Genomic DNA, 20623 nt, shown 5'->3' on the forward strand with positions numbered 1-20623 from the left:
GAAAGCTTTATTTTCAATCAAACATAATCAAGACACTTTTTTGTTTGTTTGCCTTTCCCAAAGAGTCTCAAAATAGCTTATCTTCCCCAGAAATGGAAGCAGGTCTGAATAGCTTGTTTCTGAACTTTTAGAATAAAATCAGGTTGTTTTCATATTTGCAAGCCTTTGTATATGGCAGCTAAGGTAAAAAGTAAGCTCAGGTTCTTGAGTCATCAATCACATGAGAAATTTGACTGCAAGGACCGGAAGTACGAAATCAAAACTTGCAGATAAGCTGAAGTTTTGAAATTTTAAGAGTACGCTGGATATACCAACAAAATAAATACTTATGTAACATTTATGTAAGACTAACTTCATCTTTATACATTTTTATAGTGCATTACCTAAATGAGATATGGGCTTCTATGTTTAAAGCAAACTTTAGTAGGGAAGTAAGAGACTACTTCTTGTGCTCTGAATTTAGGTCAGAAGCTGACCTGAGCCCTGCCTGCTGTCACGTTTCAGAAGAAAATTGAGATGGCAAAAGTTCACTTGTATTCTCTTTCCTAACATTACCTTTTCCCTCTTGGGGATGCAGTGAGCCAGTTAGTCAAATGCTCTCCTGAATCACCATGTTTTTAAACTCCGCTGAACAGAGGTTTTATTCCTTAAAATCATTACCTATATGGGGAAATAGTTCCAAGAGCTCAACTCATTCTTAAAATACTTTGTGGGTATTTGGCATGATTTGGGATGAGTATAGCGTAGGTACATCTGCCTGTGTTTAACATAAAGATGATCTGGGATGTAAACAATTCCTACTACCTTTAGCAGTCATACACAGCTTTGTACATACAAACATAGATTTGTTTTAAGATGCAGCCCCAAAATGAAGACCTAAAAATCACAGAATTTAAGCTCATGAGAGGTCTCACAGTGCTTCTCCTATTGTAATATCTCCATTGTAGTAATATCTCCTATTGTAGTATCTCCATTGTAATATAAGCTGTTTTTTTAACCTAAGGTATACTCCCTAATTATCAAGAATGACATGGTCTAGTTATTCAAGTTATTCAGATATAAGTAAGTGATGTTATTTGTGCATTTTAATTTTTTAGTATGCATAAGAGCATTTACAGAAGCCTAGCAACATTTACTGGCCCAGTACCACTCACATTTTTGCTCTCATACCTATCTGTCAGTTTTAATTTTATGATCCAAATATAGCTTTATATTGTCAAGATACAATTCCTGTTCTAGGAAGATGCCATGGGTATATTGGCTCTTCTCCCACTTTAGCCATAAAATATGTCACTCTACTGGAATGGATGAGGGGGAAGGAAATCACAAGTAAGCAAGGGTGAATTCTGTAGTTGTTAGTTACAAAATGGAACACGGGAACAGCTTACTCCAAATTGTCCCTACAATAGGTATGCATGAAGCCTACCTGATTCACTCATTTACACCTATCTGATACTGTCACTGTCTTCTTAACTCCAAGAAGAACTTGCACAAGTTCTGCCAGTAACAAGTCTGCCAGTAGATTTTAGCAGCATAGTGAACGATTTCATGGAATATTCTAAGCCAGAAAGGACTTGTATTAGATTAGTTTGCTCTCTCTTGATTCCCACCTAAGCTCTAGTTGCAGTTACACTGGTAAATAACAGACGCAAGGCAGATTAGTTTTGAATTCTTGTAATATGCATACTTATCATAAAAATATTTCTTTAATGAATGGAAACCTTTTTGAAATTGCAGATCGTTTTCAGCTTCTTACAGGTAATTAAATTTCAAGTAAAATAAGTTAATTTCTAAGCTTCAGAAGAAAAAAACCTGACTAAGCAATCAAAATCCCTTTCTTTCTATTTTTGAAACCTGATCATGAAGGGTAAAAAAAATAATGCGTAGACCTCTCAAACCACATTTTGTCTTAAAAAAAAGTGAGCTATCTTTAGGTAGCAAATGGTACATCCTATCAATCCATTCTAATCCTAGGACATTTTTTTCCTGTAATTTGAGAAACTATTCTGACAAGAAGGTAACAAAGGGGAGGGAAGAAAAAAAAACAAAAACTGGCAGCAGTTTTCCCCTCTCTCTATTATTCCTCTCTATCTGACAATAAATAACCATCTGCATCATTGTACTGCCTTTGTGACAGGTGCTACTCAGTTGTGTTTCTCATTTTATTGGAAAGCAGTAATGGCTCTCTCTTCTGCTAACGTACTCTATCTGAAAGAATTTGACTCTAAGTTAATTCATCCAAAATCTGATCCAAAAAGTTTCACTGTTGATTGGGATGTATTCTTCAGCTGTGAGAATTTCGTTCTTCTGTTGGCATCAAAACCAGAAAAAAAAAAAAAGTATTCTAATAATTGTCTTACTAATATAACTTCTCACATTCTTGAGCCAAAAAAGTAATGCCAACAAAATATGTCTGTGTCCGCAAGCCCAATCATGCAACTCTCGTAAAACAGTGAGACAATCTGTGTTGGTAAAGAGCAACAACTATTTTTCACTTCCTTCATTTTCCCCAGTATGTGTTGCCTATGAAATGTGATGAATTTTATGGTTTTCAAGTTGTAGGATCGGCCTTTGATTTTTCCTATTCGGTACACTAATATTAGAAAATAAATGTAAAATAAAATTAAGAAGTCTGAAGACTTTTTTACTGATTAAATAATGTGTAAAATGAATCAGTGCATTAGTTGCCAATTATTTCAGTAGCTACCCTTTCTTAGTGCTATTTTTCAACAAGAACTCTCTCAAGTGAAAGAAATTCCTCAGACATATCATCCATTTAATCCGACTTTCTAAATAAAATATGTTGAACCAGGCCCTGATTAGTCACTGACCTAAATAATCCTTCTGAAAGATTAAGCTAACTTAATTTTGAGCCTGCAACAATGGGATAACATGCTAGTTTTTGCCCAGTTTTTCAAACAGCCAACTAGAACTAAAGACATATCTTACAGATGTAATGCAACATTTGCTTAGATTGACCCTCTAGCCACTGGATCTTACTATATCTCTTATTCCTAATCCAAGAGGTTTTAAGGGTATATTGTGCTGCATTAATAATTTCCTACCTTTATAGTTCTTCTAACTCCTTTCTGTAAGATGGGGTTGTATGCTACTGTCATATAGCTCCTCTGACCTATTTGAACTCATTCACTGTTCTTATTTAGTTCAGGATGACAACAGTATTCAAAAACTCATCTCAACAGCACAACAATCAGAAGCCAAACTATAGGCCACTTATCTGTGGATCATCCTGTTTTCCACATCATGGAACAGGATAGCTTCATAAACCACTGCAATACATGGAAAAATCCTATCAGAATCTAGTCAGATAACGGTTACTGGGAAAGAAGGATGAGGCTGGCTTCGGTTTTATTTGTTTGCAATATTTCAAATTTGTAAATACATACTAAAGTAAATACTATGAAGCACACATCTCTCCTTTCACCTTTAAATCGTATCTTTTGACAGTAGCTTGCTTTAGCCCATAAGCACTTCAACAGGGGATCCATAAGCCTCCAACAGTCTGCACTGATCACCGGGCCTTACTGTGCCTGAGCAAAAGGCACAAAACCTCAGCCAGTTTTCCATGCATACTCATGTAACTGTAAAAAGAAGCATGTCTGGACATGTACAATTTATCATAGAATTGTTTGAGTTGGAAGGTGCTTTTAAAAGTCATTTAGTCCAACTCCCCTACAGTGAACAGGGATATCCATAGCTAGAGCAAGTTGCTCAGAGCCCTGTCCAGCCTGACCTTGAATGCCTCCAGGGACAGGGAATCCACCACTTCTCTGTTCTGGAATAGTGTTTCAACACACAGAATAGTAATATTTTGAATGTGTATCTAAGACACTAAAGCTATCTGTGTAAATCTCAGAAACAGAAACACTAAGCCATGAGAACTAGGTTCATCAGCACCCAAACCACACAGGTCCTTGAGGAAGTACAGAATTTACATGCTGTCCTGTCTCAGCTATTGAATTTTAAAAGGAAATTTACTCAGATATATGGCTTTGTCTCAGCCAGATAGAAGGCTAGGGTTGCATATGAAAGGAATACCAAAATACAGTTTGTTTAAGGTGGTAGCATTAACTGATTCTCAGGTACGTGCTTTTCACATCCTTCCTACCACGTAGCCCTAGGGTAACTTGCTTGCCTTAACACAGGATGGAAAAACATAACAATGAAAGAAAATATTTCTGTAAAATAAAAGTAAAACCATACAAACCTAACCAAAATAAATTCTTGAGTGTATGGAATACATGGGAATTTTGCTATGAGCTTCTGTGGCAGTAAGATCTTTCCCCAAAATTGTTATCTTTTTAAGTTCTTACAGATTACTATAGATTATAGGTAACACCAAAGTTCCTCAGTAATCATGCTAGTGCTACAGTTGATTTATAGAACTGACAATCCAGCTCCTTCTCTACCCGTCACTTTTGGTAGAAAATTGGCCTTAGCATCGTGCAGTTCTTTTATCAAACATGATTATTCCTTTCCCATCAGGGAGCATACTCAGGTATCAGATACAAATTATTGAATATTCACTCTCACTGCATTTTCTCATTAACACATTCCTTCCAGCCCAAGCAGCTTTCTTGCTATTCCCAAGATTTCTATGACAATTAATTTAAAAATCATATAATATGGAAAGTGTTCCATGTAAACACATTTTATTAGTTTTGTAATTTGTACCTCTTTATTGCCTCCTCCTAAAGAAAAAATATTCACATCTAACACATTATTGACAAAGACAGAGTTGGCATTAGCAGTGCTTCCTCTGTTTCAAAATACCAGCTCTGACGGTTTTGCTGCTTTAGCCACTACACACAAGAAAAACGTGCTTTACTCCAGTTTCCTCGCTTTTAAAATAATAATGCTGACCTACCAATAAAATAGAAATACATGTTCCCTTTTAATTTTCCACATCCTACATTTTCAAAAAAAAAAAAAAAAACTCCTACCTGAGATCCAGAATCCGGGGTCCTGACTGATTTGTGACTTCACAAGAACAGCAGCTGTTACAAACTGTCACAGCTCCTATATAGTTAAATGGGCTAGGACAGATGAATCTGTGTTCCTTACTGAAGTAGCCAACTCCAGTCAATAATAGTGATTTCAAAAGTATTTCCACTGAATTGCAATTGCTTTCCTTCATGTTGGAATAGTTACTACAATTTAAAGAAACTTTAAGGAGAAACATTTTTCATTTTAGCTTTCAAATTCTGTAAAGAGATCAAATTAATCTGTATCTCAATAAGGGAGGTAATTAGGATGTAGAAAGTGAAATGTTGACTTCAGTGAGAATAGTAATTCAGTAAGTGACATAATCACTCAATTTTGTTAGAACTTCACTGCACAGGATTTCACTTATGATGGCTGTAAAGTATACAGTAGAGCCCTGTTCCATTATGTTTGATAATACCGATAATAATATTTTAAACTGTAATTGGGAATCCTAGTACTAATTTTAGTGACATATATTCTGCAAGCTGCTACCATACTTTCAAAACATTTATTCTAAAGCTCAGAACTAAACTAAGTATGTTGGGCCTAACCAACCCAATTGTGTTCCATGATGAAAGGCTGTATTTGTGGGCAAGTGGAGAGCAAGCAGTATCATCTACCTTGACATTAGAAAGGCTTTCAACACAGTCACCAAAACCAAAAACATCCTTGCAGAGAAACAGGGAGGATACAAACCAGATCACAGAATGGTTTGGATTGAAAAGGACTTTAAAGACTATCTTGTTCCAACCCCCTGCCATGAGCAGGGTTTGCCACTCACCAGGTCAGACTGCCCAGGGTCCCGTCCAATCCGGCCTTGAACGCCTCCAGGGATGGGACATCCCCCTCCCCCCCCCCCCTTGGGACAAACTGTTTCAGTGTCACACCACCTTCTGAATGAAAAATTTCCCCATAACATCTAATCTAAATATCTCCTCTTTCAGTTTAAAACTGATCCCCCTTGTCTTGTCACTATCAGACTATCAGTTAAAAGTCACTCCTTGTCCTGATTATAAGCTTGTTTTAAGTACTGGATGGGTGAACCACAAAATAGATGAGAAACTGGATAGGCTGTTAGGCCCAAAGGCTAGCAGTCACCGCTTCAAAAATCTAACTGAAACTCATGTCTGGTCAAATTTGGTGCTGATATTAATACTTAAAGGGTTTGATATTGATGACCCACAAGGTAGGACAGAGAAAGTCCTCCTGCAGTCTATGGAAAGCACTCAATTGCAACTTGCTGAAATGCTGGCAGAGCAGCCATTCATGAAGTGCAAAATGCTTTACCTGAGATGGATCAAACCTATGGACTGCATCAGCAAGATCAGAGCCAGCAGGTACAGAGATTTCATTATTACCACCTGTTTGGCATTCATGAGACCACATCTGAAATAATACCTGTAATTTTGGGCCCCTAGTACACAGAGAATAATCAACAAACTGAAGTCCATTCAAATTATACACTTTCATCATTTACCACCTAAATTTCCATGAGCAATCTAGGCTTATTTTGTATTTTATAGAGAAAAAGGATTTCTCATCTATAATTCACCTTCCAAAGGTAAATATTCAAGGTGAATCATGACCTAGGCATACTTGTTCCTCTCTAATGACTTCAAAGGGATTTCACACAAATTTCTCAACTGCCAATAGTCACATTTGATTCATCTAAGAAACATTATGGGAGAAACTTCCCAAGGTGTCTTGCCTTACACCTGAATAAAAGAGCGAGCATTTGTGGACTAAATATCAGTAAAAAATCTGAGCTCCACTTTTGGTTCAATTTTGACTGAAGATAAACACACCAATCACAGAATGGAGCTCCAAAGTTTTGTCTGGAAAAGTACGTGAAAATTAAGCTCAAATGCTATTTACTTTCCTCCTTGAGATGAAAAGACAAAGAATAAAATTCCAGGTGTAAGGAGAAAACTGAGAAGTGCTAATATACTAATATTAAAGGAATTATTATTGTAATATTACATGTAAAGATATGGGTATTTGTGCAAACTCTTGCCTGAACAGAGGGGAACTCTAGAAAGAGTTCTTGAGAAACCTTACCTGCATGTCTGTGGAATCTCTAAGACAGTGATTGTGGGGTTTCTGTGTCTTATCTATTTATAGGGTCTCTAAGCCCATTAAAAGATTAAAAAAAAAAAAAAGACAAGCTATTTAGTACATGTAATCTGTTCACTATTTCTGCAAATACCACATTATTTCTAGATTTCTAAGTGTAAGGACAAATGTAAACCCACTCCCAAGCCATTGCACCATGTTCAGCATTGCTGAACATAGTACTCTAGTCTGAGGTACTGTTGCAAGTTCCTAAAAAAGAAAAAAAAAACAGCAAAACATTCACACTTGCAAAATATGTTACAGGATTCTTCTAATACTCTCTAATATTGTAAGAGCATGACAATATATGATTATTAATGTTGTACTTAATACAAAATTTTGAAAACAAATTTAAGCAGCTGTTCTAATACAGAAAATGGAAGAAGCCTGTATTTCAAAGGGAAATCTAGGCCAAGATACCCTTGTGAATACTACTGTCATAAGTTCTGCTGTTTCTTTTAGCTCATGAACAAACCCTCAGGTGAGAGGAGTACATTTTCACTTTGCCTGATTGCAGCTGTTTGTCCAAATCACAAGGCCACCATCAGTCAGAAATGAGTGTATTTTCATGCCCAGAGGCAGTAAGAAACAATTTAATGAAAGGTATTTTTCTCTTCCTTTTGAAGTGTCTGAAATAAATTGCCCATTTTCCAGGCACAACTATTCAGGAATGACAGTGTATCACAATGCTGGCTTATATATGAGAAAATCATTCACAGTGTGGAACAGAGAATAGCTTTGGGGGGATACTGAATGGAAGGTAAAAACAGTTCTCCAACTCTTAATGAATTTGCAGAACTTGCTGTCAGGAAAGAAAGAACACAGTAACCAAATATTGAACGTAGAAAAGGCACGAAGAACCTCTGAGGTAGATACTGCCACCATCTATGGTCATTTAAAGCAATCACAATCTACATCACAAATGCAGCTTGTGCAAACTCACAAAAAACATTTTGCACAATTTCTGCTAACTGTGCAAAGCCATAAGCCTTCATAAGAGAACAGAGTCTTAGAGTCTAATGAAAGGCAGCTCTGCATATCTGAAGTTCAGCGCACTGGTGAATTATCTGAAGCATTACATATACAGCTACAGCTAGGAATACCTTAGTCATGTAACCCTAGACAAAGGCATGACTAGCCCATTACAGCACTGCTCAGAAGGGTCCTTGCAGTAGCTCTCATTTGTTACTGCAGAAGAATAAAGTATGACAAAGTATTCCATATTTTGAACAGGAACCTGATGTCAATTGTCATGCAACAAGAACATTTTAATGACTTTCTTCATCATATATAAATAATTCAGAAACTTTATCCAGAAAACAACATTAGAATAGGAATCATATCTGGCATCCCTCTCAGATCTATACCCCCTGTTTAAGCATGAACTATGAATTTTACCTTGGCTGTATGGTCACCTCTTTCATCCCAGCAAAATGCATGTAGGCTGTGGTGTATGAATGCAAGGCACTAAGTTTTAAACTGCTGTTCTTCCATGGGATTATGGGATGTTCTCAACAAAAAACCCGTTGGTCTCTAATTCTGCCTAAGATACTTGCTAATTAGTCTTTAGACATTACAGAAGAGGTGATTGACTTGCAAAGGCACTTTCTATACTTCTGGACAAGGGTCAAATATGGAAAATGAACATAAGTCTTATCAAAGTCCTGAAGTCTCCCCTTTCCATCTCGAACAGAACCAGTGAGAAAGGCAGTGCAAATCAGGGAAATGAAATATCCTATGGTAGGCTCAAGCTGATTTATGCTTTCCTGCTAAAAATCCCACTTAGGGCAGAGTAGCCTTTTGTAACTACAATTCCACCTTAAAATGTGATTGGACATGAGGGAGTATTTCCCCCTCAGTACAGGCAAGTCATGGAAACTGTAGCTTTGCCAGGCGATGCCAGACCTCACACAGCTCTCTCAGTTTCTCTTCACTGGAAGAAATTTCTGTCTGCCTCAAAGAAGTGTGAAGAAGTGAGACAATGCCACAGTGTGCAGCTGAAAGGTCACAAAAAGTAGTATGTGCCACTGAACTCTCCTCTGCACACTTTAAATTCCTTCTGTACCTAACAATCATATTTGTACACCACCTGCTAGCTCTGAAGAATAATAAGGTGCTACTGTGAATAGAAATACACATTCTGTTTTGTCCACTCATACCAAGTAAGTAGGGCATGCTGTTTGTATACACAATTCAGTGACTGAAGCCAATTTGATAAAGTAAAACAGTAAGTATACTACCACGCATATGTGTATATCCTGACACTCACCAGAAAGCTTCCATGGGAAATAAATAAACTGATTTAGTGCACAGGAATTAAGTAAGTTTCAGTGCCTGCAGTGTCACGGGGAAACATAGAAAATAAGAAAGAGAAAAATTGAAGGGATTTTTATAGTTGGCTTCATTTGTCTGTTGATCTCCCGCTTATAAGTCATAATCTGAAACAGAACTATGGCATTACATCTGAAATTGGTATTTTTCCCCAGAGTTTCACTTTTAAGTACACGCAACAGCTACGCTGCCATCATTTCAGGTCAGAGTAGGGAGTCCTCATTTCAGGGAACAAGGCCAAAGTGCCAAATCTGGCACAGACTTGAGCTCCTGAAAAAGTGGTCAAACACAAAGTGCAGCTATCTAAAGTCAACTCCTTGGTGCTTTATCCAAGTGAATGCAAAGTATGTCGTGACATGGACATGTTTTTCAAGAACAGGTTACTTTCAATATATTGAATCTTCTTGAAACTAAGAATTCAACACAGTTAATTAAAAAAATATTCAAAGTCGTGATCAGGATTATTCTTGAGGAATAGTATCAGCCGTAGCAAAACCATACCATAAGACATTCAAATGAATTTTTCCTCAAAAATAACTGAAGTAGCAGCATGTCTCAGATACAAAACGTGTTACAAGTTTGCTTATATAAAATCTATTTTCAGCCGTACAAAAAGCCCTCTCACGTGTTATCCAGTAGTCTTAAATTCTGAGCAGCAGACCCTGTTAAGGTACCTCGTGCTGTCAGTGACGTGGGCTTTAGTGCCACTCAGTGTTCAAATGGCACAACTGCAGGGAGCTGCTGCAGTGCAGCACTCGGTATATGTAGTGGAACGGTGTCTTAGTAATTCGAGTAAAATGGGTGAATTTTGGAAAAGAAGATGATATTGATCCTCCACGTGATCTCATCTTCAGCCCTAATAATTCTGGTTTGGGAAAGTCACAGAATTCAAAATGGTGTTTTCAGAGGAAGAGGACAAGTAACATAAAATAATTCGCAAACTGGTAAATTGCCACAGATGTAGGCAGAAAGAAGTCTACAGAAGAGGATAGGTTATAACTATCTATTGGCTCACGTGGGGACAGATTAATCTTCACTGAAATTAAAGATCTTGAAGTCAGACAGTTTAGTCTAAAGGAAGAGAGGCAATGCCATGTACGAAGTTCTTCTATTCTCTTCTTCTCCATCCTAATTCTCACTAACTAATTTTTGCTAATTTTCCTTCTATTTTCGGTGCTGTTTTTAACCTAAAAGCTCTGTCATAGAATACACTTTCTGAAACACCTCACCAAAAGTTCTGCTGTCTGTTTTCTTTATAAATCAAAAATAATGAACTCAGAAAGGAAAAAGAAATACTAACCTCAAAGAATTGGTTCTATTGACAGTAATTCACACAAAGAGAAATATCTTCTAAGAGTTTTTCATCATATAAATAGGAGTTACAAGCAGGCCAAACAAGATGCTCTCCCAGGCCAATAACTTTCGGAAAATTAAAAATCATAAATGGAAACAAAAATTGAGTAGGAGAGGTGGCTTACTCCGAAATAAAAGGTTATTTCCCCAACCAGAATATGATGACGATAAGAAATAAGTATAGTGAGATTCAAGAAGGCCAATAAAATCATAAAATACCAGAGACCACATTTTGCGCAGGATGCCATGACTGGACACTGCCCCTCCCCTGCCCTGCCAGACTCACCTGACAAACACTAGTTCTGCTAAGTCAAGAAACATCATAGAGATGTATCAGGACAACTGTTCTTTAAGATATGTCAAGATATCATTATCACATGCAACAACTAACACGTAATATTGCAATCAAGACATTTTCTTCAGCAGATAAGACCTCAAAAATTCACCAGTCTCAGAAATACAGAAGAGCATTGACAGCCCCCCTGGGCTGGCCTCAGGACAACACATGTCTAACACATAAGCTGGGTCACAGAAGAACAGCATCACAAAACAGTGCTGAAGGAACACTGACTGTTTAGGGTGTGTATTTTCTTTTCTACTTGAATTTACGTAAAATTGCTAATGAATAGAAGTTAATTAGCTGCACTTAAAACTGATACTCAACTATAGCCAAAGGGAATAAACAGGTTCACCAGCTGCTGTATTACTCAAACTACACTGTAATTTGCTGCATGCTATTAACATGCTCTCCTGGCTTCAATAAAGAAAATCTTATTGAAATCAGTAGCACACATTTCCTATTTCAGTGAGACATTGCAAAATTAAAATGATATGTAGTAAAAACAATATGTGTGAGCCACCTGCTTACTGTATGATAGAATAGATTGGCATAGAATGACAGCTGCTGCACAGCCAACATTTCAGATACTGTATTACCTTGCCAACTGGACTTAAATTCACACATGATTTCCTTGACTAGCACTGAATGAATTTTTGCTGCTATAAATATGCATTGGCAATTGTGATGAATCATCCTGGATACTAAGGGTCACTTAATTCAAATACATTAAGAACTGTATCTAGTGCAAAAGCCACCAGAGCAAGTACTAGTGAGTCAGCACCCTTACGATGACCTGCATGTAAAGGCCATGCCTTGGCCCCCAATAAAGGGTGACGATAATGAAGATAGCAGCTGCGGAACTTGTTGGATACTCACAGCACAAAATGCTACATCTTAATACCAGAGAGCTAATTAATGATTGCATGCCATCTCATGCTAGTCTGGAGTCTGAGAGTGTTACCACAGCCAAAATCTTCAAGCATTTTAGGAACCTAGAGCCAAATTCAGATAAATTCCACTTAGTTCTTATGCTTTCCTTAGGACTATTCTTCACCTCTGTTCACTTTTTAGCTGACAACTTGAGCCAGATCACTGCTCTGCCCCTTACCTGGGCTTTCCAAGTTCCCTCTTCATGCTCATGCAATACGCTGCACTGCTCAGTTATAGGTTTTAGTGAAATGCCAGCTGTGTGACACTGTTTCTAATTCCCATTGATTATAGTCAGAGCTATGCATCTAATTACATTTGCAGATCTATTCTTGCTGGTTTTCTACTGAAAGAGGATGCCTAGAAACAGTAAATGTTTTACCTAACTTTCTGTGCTAACAGCTTATGTCTAAAGTCAGTACTGACAGGAGCTCTAAAAAGAAATCACTGCTTTGGATTTTCCCAACAATAAAACATTCCTTGCATGTGTAACAATAGATAGCCTAGGTCTTCTACTGGAAATGATTTTTATAAGGATGAGTGATTTACAGTTCTACCACAAGCAACAATACTGTAATGCTCATAAAAAGGCAGGTTTGGGGTAAAATCAGTAATCTATTTTAACCAATTCAAATGCCAATATCCCATCTGCTAAGTCTCTTTATTTTATATCAGTCTGCCATTTTTTTCTTAGTGGTAGCATCAATAAACATTGTTGGTAATCATCTGCTTGTGCTCTAATGTGGCATATTCAGTTTCACTGAATAAAGCCAGTCTGAAGATCCTTGAAGAAAACAATAAATGTGACTTGTTTAGCTGTGATTCAGACCCGTGTCTCTAGTTTAAGAATGACTCAAAGTTGTATCATCACCAAACTTGAACACAAATAGTTTTTATCATATACAGAGCTAAATGCTAATAGCAGCTATGTTTTATTTATTCCAAAGAAAATTTCAATGTCACTTTTTTTTTTTTTTGCTCATTTTGCCAAGTGTAGTGGAATATCTCAAAAAAAAAGAAAAAAACACCAAATCGAGGAGTTCACTGAAAACAACATTTGTATCTGCTGATGTGTAATTGCATTTCAGTTGGAGAATACCCCTTGATTTAAGAAAGGGTTTGTTTAGTTTTTCTTCTTTCAGGCAGATTTGAAACTCACAGACGTGAGAGGCTCAGTAACACAGCCTGGACTCAGGCTTCTCTTATTCAGTATTTGCTATAAAATTCTCAAGTTCATCTAGCACACTGACAGTCTGCCATCAGAGACAACATAGAACACTACGACAAAGGTAAGATTTGCTTCTGTAGCATTCAAAAATTAGTGTTGCAATAACACAGTTGATCACAGTAAACGAAAGTTAAAACATGACTTGATGAGATAGACCCTGGCTTGCCTAGTAATTTCAAAGCCTCACAGTTTTTGAGTTACCTTCAGGTGGCTAGGGCTTCTGAGAGGGACCAAAGCAACAAGAAACTCATCTCCTTCAGGCATAAGAGCTCTATCAGTGAGACAGGGAAGAACTCAAGATCTGAAACTTTCTAGTTGTGAGATCAGCCTGATACAGAGATTATCAGAAACACGGAAGCAGAGAATACCAAGCTGGTAAGGAACCATCTGGGAACTGGGTACTTTTCTTGGCTTTTCTTGCTTCTTCAATCAAACAATCTCCCTTAAAAATGCATTTTTCAACAAATCTTCATTCTCTGATGTGAAAACATTCCATCATAGGTTATTGTCAAGACCTGTCAGGACTGGCAATCAACCTCATGGGACACTGGCCCCTTAACAGCTCCATGCTTCCAGAGGTTCTCTATGTGTTGCTCAGCACCGCTGAGGACCTGGAGTTCCAAGACCTCAGGTGTGGGCTGTATCCTGCCTGCTAACACTGTGATTTAGACTAACATATAAAATATGGAATTCCCATACCTGCCAGCTAGCAGCGGACCATGCCCTGGCACTGTAACAGAAACAGCTGTGCTTTCTAATGGCATCACCTTTGATGTGACATACAAATCCATGCAGGTTTGTTGTTTTTATTTTTGACTTAATGATCTTGAGTTTCAGGAGGAAAGAGTTGCTTCTGCTGACAGAGACAGGAAATTTCTTTTGGGAGGTGATACATGAAAGTATTCCATCAGAGAAGTCTGGTTTTTAATGAAAACTATTATGTTAGCAACACTGTTCTCCATAGTGACTGGAGCTCCCTTTTCAAATGAAAAACTAAAGAAAGGCAAATACATTAATTTACAAATAATATTCTTGTATACTTGAAAAATCGGAATGGTTACTGATGTACGTAAACATACTGATCACCTAAACAATATATTGCATTTATTCTTTATCATTTTCTATTGTGCTTACATTTTGAAAGAGGCTTTATTTTAGACAATAGAACACGTGAAAAAGAAAACAAGTAGAATCACTGGAAAAAGTAAATCACTGATATTTTGAAGTGTAGATGTTCAAATACCACTGATAAGTAACTGATTCTGTAGGCATGGTCTGATACTGTTCAGCATAGCATATTATTTAGAACAAGGCCTCTGCCAGGACCACCGCATAACCTGACCTATAGCCGAGGTTACGTACTTTGTGCAAGAAATAAATGCTGCTTAAAATATATGAATCTCAGACTTACAACTCAGCAACATTGTCTGTGTCGATTTTCACATACAGTAGTGTAGCCCTAACAAACAACATAGCAACAGAAGCGGCGTTTTGGCAGAGAAATTGCTGCAAGCAGCACAGGTCCGCTAGAGGGCCCAGGGCCATGCCAGGGAGAGCTGCACGGAGCAGCAGAAGGGAGTTGCAATTAATGCCAGAAAAACAGTAGAAAATTTTACCCATCCCCTCCCTGACGAAATGAATGTATCACTAGAACAAAAAAAAAGAAATCTATATTAAGATACTTCTAATGTTCTAACAAAGTGACACAAACAAGTCACACCACTAACAACTCACCTTCTTCCTACTCTAGGTATTTACAGCAGCCTCTGAAATCTTACTGATATGCTATGTCCTATTAATTCTGCAATTCTGCTCCTTCCTCCCTTCCCCCTCAAAAAAAGAAAAAGAAAAAAAAAGAAAAAAGAAAGAGGATAAACAGGATAAACAAAGGTCAAAGTGAAATTTGTAAATCTGTTTCCCCACTGTTTATGTAAGTTAGAGACTTAGGACTGTGCTGATCAAGGCTATCAATATTCATCCCGCACATGGCATGGCACCTTGCACTGACTTTCTGCATGTGCTGAATTACAGCGGCTGATTTTTCAGGAATTGGTGGTATGGTCGTATATTACAGAGCAGAAACAAGCTTCTCATTATGACACTCTCTTAAACAGAAAGGTGTCAATAAACAAGCAGTGTTAGAAATCATTTGACCCATTATTAAGTGACGTTAGAATAAAATGTGCCATTGCCTTACTTGAGCAGCACAGCACAAGTAAATATCTCTAGAAGAAAAAGCAAAGTCTTCTGTGACAGAAACCAATTTGATATGGAAATGGGTCAACAGTTGCTTAAGATGTAGCACAGTTTTGATTTGATCTGCTATATTTGGACTCTATATGAGGCGCTTCCAGTAACATCGGCATTGCTTATACATGAGACTTTTGCATAATCACTGTACAAAGCATTAGAATTCTTCAAATCAAGAATGATTTTCAAAGCAACTATACATAACTATGTTAATAATGTGGATACAACAGTATTTGCTGGAGAAAAAGAACAACTGTTTGCTCAAACAATTAGGATTCATGATAAATTTCTTGGCAGACTATTGTTCAAAAGCCCACACAGTCCTTATCCAAGAGAAGCCCAAACGCATCCATGAGCACCAATTTATGCAAAGCACTGAGCTCAGTATACATACTGATCAAACAAAGAAAAAATATAAAATAATCACACATACCAGATAAGTTTATTTTACAAACGAAATCTTCTATCTGTAGCAAACAGGTTGCTTTTCAGAAATGATCACAGTTGGAGTTGTTCTTGCCTTAGGAAAACAACCAAATTCCATTTTAAGATTTTTCTCTCAAGGATATGATATAACCATTTACTTCCACGTACCTCTGCTGCTACCCTTCTTGTTCACCTTGCTATTCCTATGAAGTAAGACCCTAGCAATCCTTTTATCACGTTAGAGGCTAACCTAATTTCACTCCTGAGAATTATGGAAATAATATCATGAAGCTTACCACCACGTCAGGAAACTTCCTCCAGCCAGTTGTGAAAGCTGCTTCCTTTCAGTTGGTTGACCTTCGCTCACATATGCAATTGATACTATCACACTGTTTTTTCTTTGCACTTGTATTTCATTATCTGACCTTGAAAACAAGAACACAAGAATGTAATCATTTCCTCTAAGTATGTGATGGCAATGAGTATCAGCATTCATATCCTAAAAGCCAAGCACAAGCATTAAGAATCAGCTACTGACTCCTGCAAACATACACGGGAATACAATCTTGCATGAGGCCATGGACAAGGTCCTGGTAGCCCTCACTGACTAGAGCCCTTATTATCTCCTGAGTATTGTCAACTTTAAAAAATAAAACTGGATGGTAGACCATTTTTAATCAATCTCTGTGTGCTGTCTAGCACTGAGAGAGGGCACATTCAAATCATATAAGCAGAGGTTATACTGTCAACATATTATCTCCACAGAGATACAAGGAGCATAAGAATCCAGAAGCTTGCTGAGATCTAGTGAAGTGGTAATACTAAATCTTCACACACAAAACAAAATGAGACAAAAATTCACCAGGTTTGTCAATTACAGATTAATAAGAATGACTCTAAAATCAACATAACTTACGATTGCAGAGGCTAATACGCTTTACAGAGTCTATGTGAATATCCGTTCTGTTATGCATCCTACACAGCACAGCATCAAAGGTGATACTGTAAGAACAAACGTCTCTACAATGCACCCATGCATATCTATACAAGGGTACAGCCCATTCAATCCAAGCATATTTTAACCTAACAATTGCTATAGCATATTGCAATTATAAGACTAGCTGCTATTAGTGAAATCCAAACTACTCAGTCCTATGTCTGGCTCTGTAACAGATGTCATACATAATGTTTAATAAGTAGTTCATGTCTCTTGATACCATTTTACCACTTGTAAGAGAAGAATGCTTTCAGATCATTGAATGGTAGACACTGTAGAAGTAGAAAGCAATGATTATTATTTGTTGTATTATTATTATTTAATGTAACATATGGATGCAAAATTCTGGCTTGTTTGACCAGGAAGACAGCCCTATATGTTTAAAATTAAATTAGCATTAAAAAATTAAGCAAACAGACTATCTCAAATAGGAAATGAAATAAACAGTATGGAGCTCTTTAAATACATAACAAGTAATCAGCGAAAGGGCTGCGAATGGAACCTGAGTGGGAAGCTTGTGACCAGTGAGGCTGATATTGCTAGAAGCCTGAATGAAAGTTAAAAGGCTCCATGACTAGGCCAGACTATGCAGGCAATTAGGACTGCTGAATGCTGCCAAGGCATCAGGCCAACAAGAATTACAACTCAACAAACTGAATGAAGGAGAAGGGTGGGGGGGAGGGTGGGGGATAATAAAAAAAAAAATAAAAAAAGTAATTCAAAAACATAATAAAATGTATATTTCTTAAGAGTCTAATTAAATATTTGAGATCTTGCAAGGGATGGGGAAAGTGCCAGGTAACTGGAAGATGGTTAACTAAATTGAAGGGGTCTGTGCTCTCATTAATGCGTGGGGGAATTTACAAGTGTAACTTCTAATATCATTAATTGGAGCTACAATAAATGAGTGATTCCGATGTACACTGTTGGGGGAAGGCTCCTGTTACCTAGATTGTTCTTAGCTGTTTAGGATTTATTGAAGAGTTACACAGTGATTTTTGGATGTGGATGAAAGTAATCATTAAGATGTAACATCCTGAAATAAAACTTTGTTCTACTTTAAATGCAGGGTGATCCCAGAATAGTATTTTCATAAGAACTTCTCCTAAGAGCATGTTTTCAGAATTGTGCAAGCATTTACTTCTCTCTACCCTGCACCTCATATATCCCAAAATAACCCTGTAGGACATGTGTCAGATTCAAATTGTACGAAGTAGCTGCACTTCTGCCATTCCATGTCAGAAGGGTCACCAGCTAAGATGACTTTATTGTGCTTGTGTAGAAATGAGACAGGGTAATGAAGCCAGCAGGTCACTCACCCGCAAAGAAGCGGTCAGAGGGAGCAGAACAGAAGTGCTTGTGAAAGGACCTAACATTGGCAAGGGTAGGAGAAGAGCTGCAAGTGTATCATGTCATGGGATCCAATTAGAAACTCTATAGATGTAGTTATGTCACATAAGAATATACATAGCTTTATATAGCTCCAAATTCCACGATTTTCATAACATCTATCACATGTCGAATTTTAAATGCAAGCTAGTTACAATAATATTTTTTCCATCCACTGCTCCTGCATTAACTCAGAAATTTCCTCCAAAACAAAAATGTAAACTTCATCACTCCTATAACACTACAATGAATTCAGGAGTCAAAAAGACATCTGTATTTCTTACATTCAGAGAAATTTTTTTGTATTTATAATACTCTGTTTTTCTAGAATCCATGAATGCAAACCTGAAATAACAATGTTAGTACCACTTTCAGATACATAAAATGGAGAATTTAGGGCCATAAAGATTATGTTGGGGCTTCAAGTGGGTTAATGTATCAGTATTTGTCTGGAAAGTAGAAACCACTGGATTGCAGAGCACAGCCTCAGGGAAAAAAAAAAAAAAAAAAAAGAAAGAAAGAAAGAAAAAGAAAGCAGAATTCCATATGAATGCATACCCTGGAATGGGTCACAATGAGGAATCTATTTCAGAAAAAAAAAAAAAAAAAAAAAAAAAAAAAACCCACCTGAAAAGCTAACAAGCTCGTGAAGAAAAAAAATAAAAATAAGAGATGTTATGAGGCTTTACAGACCTTAGACTACATAAAATCTTTTTAAAATTCAGGCTGCTCTTATATACCCCAGAATCTGATCTCTCACGTAAGATGTGTCTACGTGAGAAACAGGTTTTAAAAGGCTGTATTCTCAACCTTTTACTAGTTCCTTATCAGAAAGATTACCAGGTAACTACTTCAACGAGTCCAACATATTTGAAACTCATAGACCAATCTGGACACTTATTTCATGACAGGAATATTACTATATACTTTAAAGAGTAAAGAAAAACAACTGCCAATCGATTAAAATTATGACACAACAAATGAGATAACCATAAAAATATTTACTGTTCCTGAAGATGCAAATCATTTCATACCACCACCACAGGATTACCTTATGAAAAACAGCCACCAAGAATGATTTGCCTTCTTCTTTTGTCTACTCTCATGAAAATACAGACACCTGCAAAGGACAGAACAGACTCACATTTGCATTTGCTATGAAAGAGAGTTTTCTTCACAAATACATCCTTTAAGGCCATAACAGAACCAAATACAAGACAACAGCCAGTTCAGGTACCATTCTTGTATAGAACTCAAAAACTGACACAAAAGCAAAAGTCAATTATTACTAACCAAATCTGTTAAATTTCCCAAGATGAAGATGGAAAAAAAAAAAAAAAAAAAAAAAAAAAAAAAGGAGAATTTTCACATTAAGGTAGTGGCTAAATTGTAGCTTAATATATAATTTCTGTGCATATAAGGCAAGCATAGACAGACCATATGTCTTTTCTTGGCCTTTAAATGCTCCTATTTTCCACTAGACTTGCCTTTTTCTCCATCTATTGGCAGTCATACCATTTGCTGTTCAGGTGATTGGCTGTAATGAGCCAACTCTTGTTTCTGTATGAATAAGTGCTTTTTCCCCCAATTACTTAAGCTGCCAGCAAGTCATGTTCTTTGATGCAAATCTGACTGTCAGTAAAGAGCAGGAGTACATAGAGAGAATTTATGACAATACACTTAGCTTAATATTTTTCTTAAAAGCTATTCAGTTTAGCTTCCACAGAACATAGGGAAGAAGGCAATGGCCCACAGTAAGAAGCACTAATATCTCTAATTGGCTGTGTGCTCCACATGCCCCCGTAATAAGCTTTTCCATATGGTAGTCTGAAATAAATGTATTAATCTACGTTTATGTATTTATGTCACTTTAAAAGATTCATTTTAGTCAATATCAAAACCCATAAAAACAAAAAGTCACATTTTATTTTACAACTTTATTTTCAAAACTTGAATACTGCATATATAGTATGATATTTACAGTTTTGGGAAATAAGCGAACAAACTGAAAAGCGTGGGAGGGGGGAAGCTTCTGAGGCCTAGGAGCACCAGTTATTAACAATACGAGAACCAAGCATATAATTTTAACTCACTTTTTTGAAAGGTCATTTTTTTAATTAATCTTTCTTAAGTGAGACTGGATAATATTTCACTAAAAAGAAAACATTATTTTAAGCCATCTTATGTATGCTTAAGCATACAGCCTATGTTTTTCAAGCCAAAAGAACCATTCTTGGAGACCACCGTGGTCAGCATGATCACA

This window comes from Gallus gallus, chromosome 7 (genome assembly GCF_016699485.2).
Source record: "Gallus gallus isolate bGalGal1 chromosome 7, bGalGal1.mat.broiler.GRCg7b, whole genome shotgun sequence".
NCBI classification, from domain to species: Eukaryota; Metazoa; Chordata; class Aves; order Galliformes; family Phasianidae; genus Gallus; species Gallus gallus.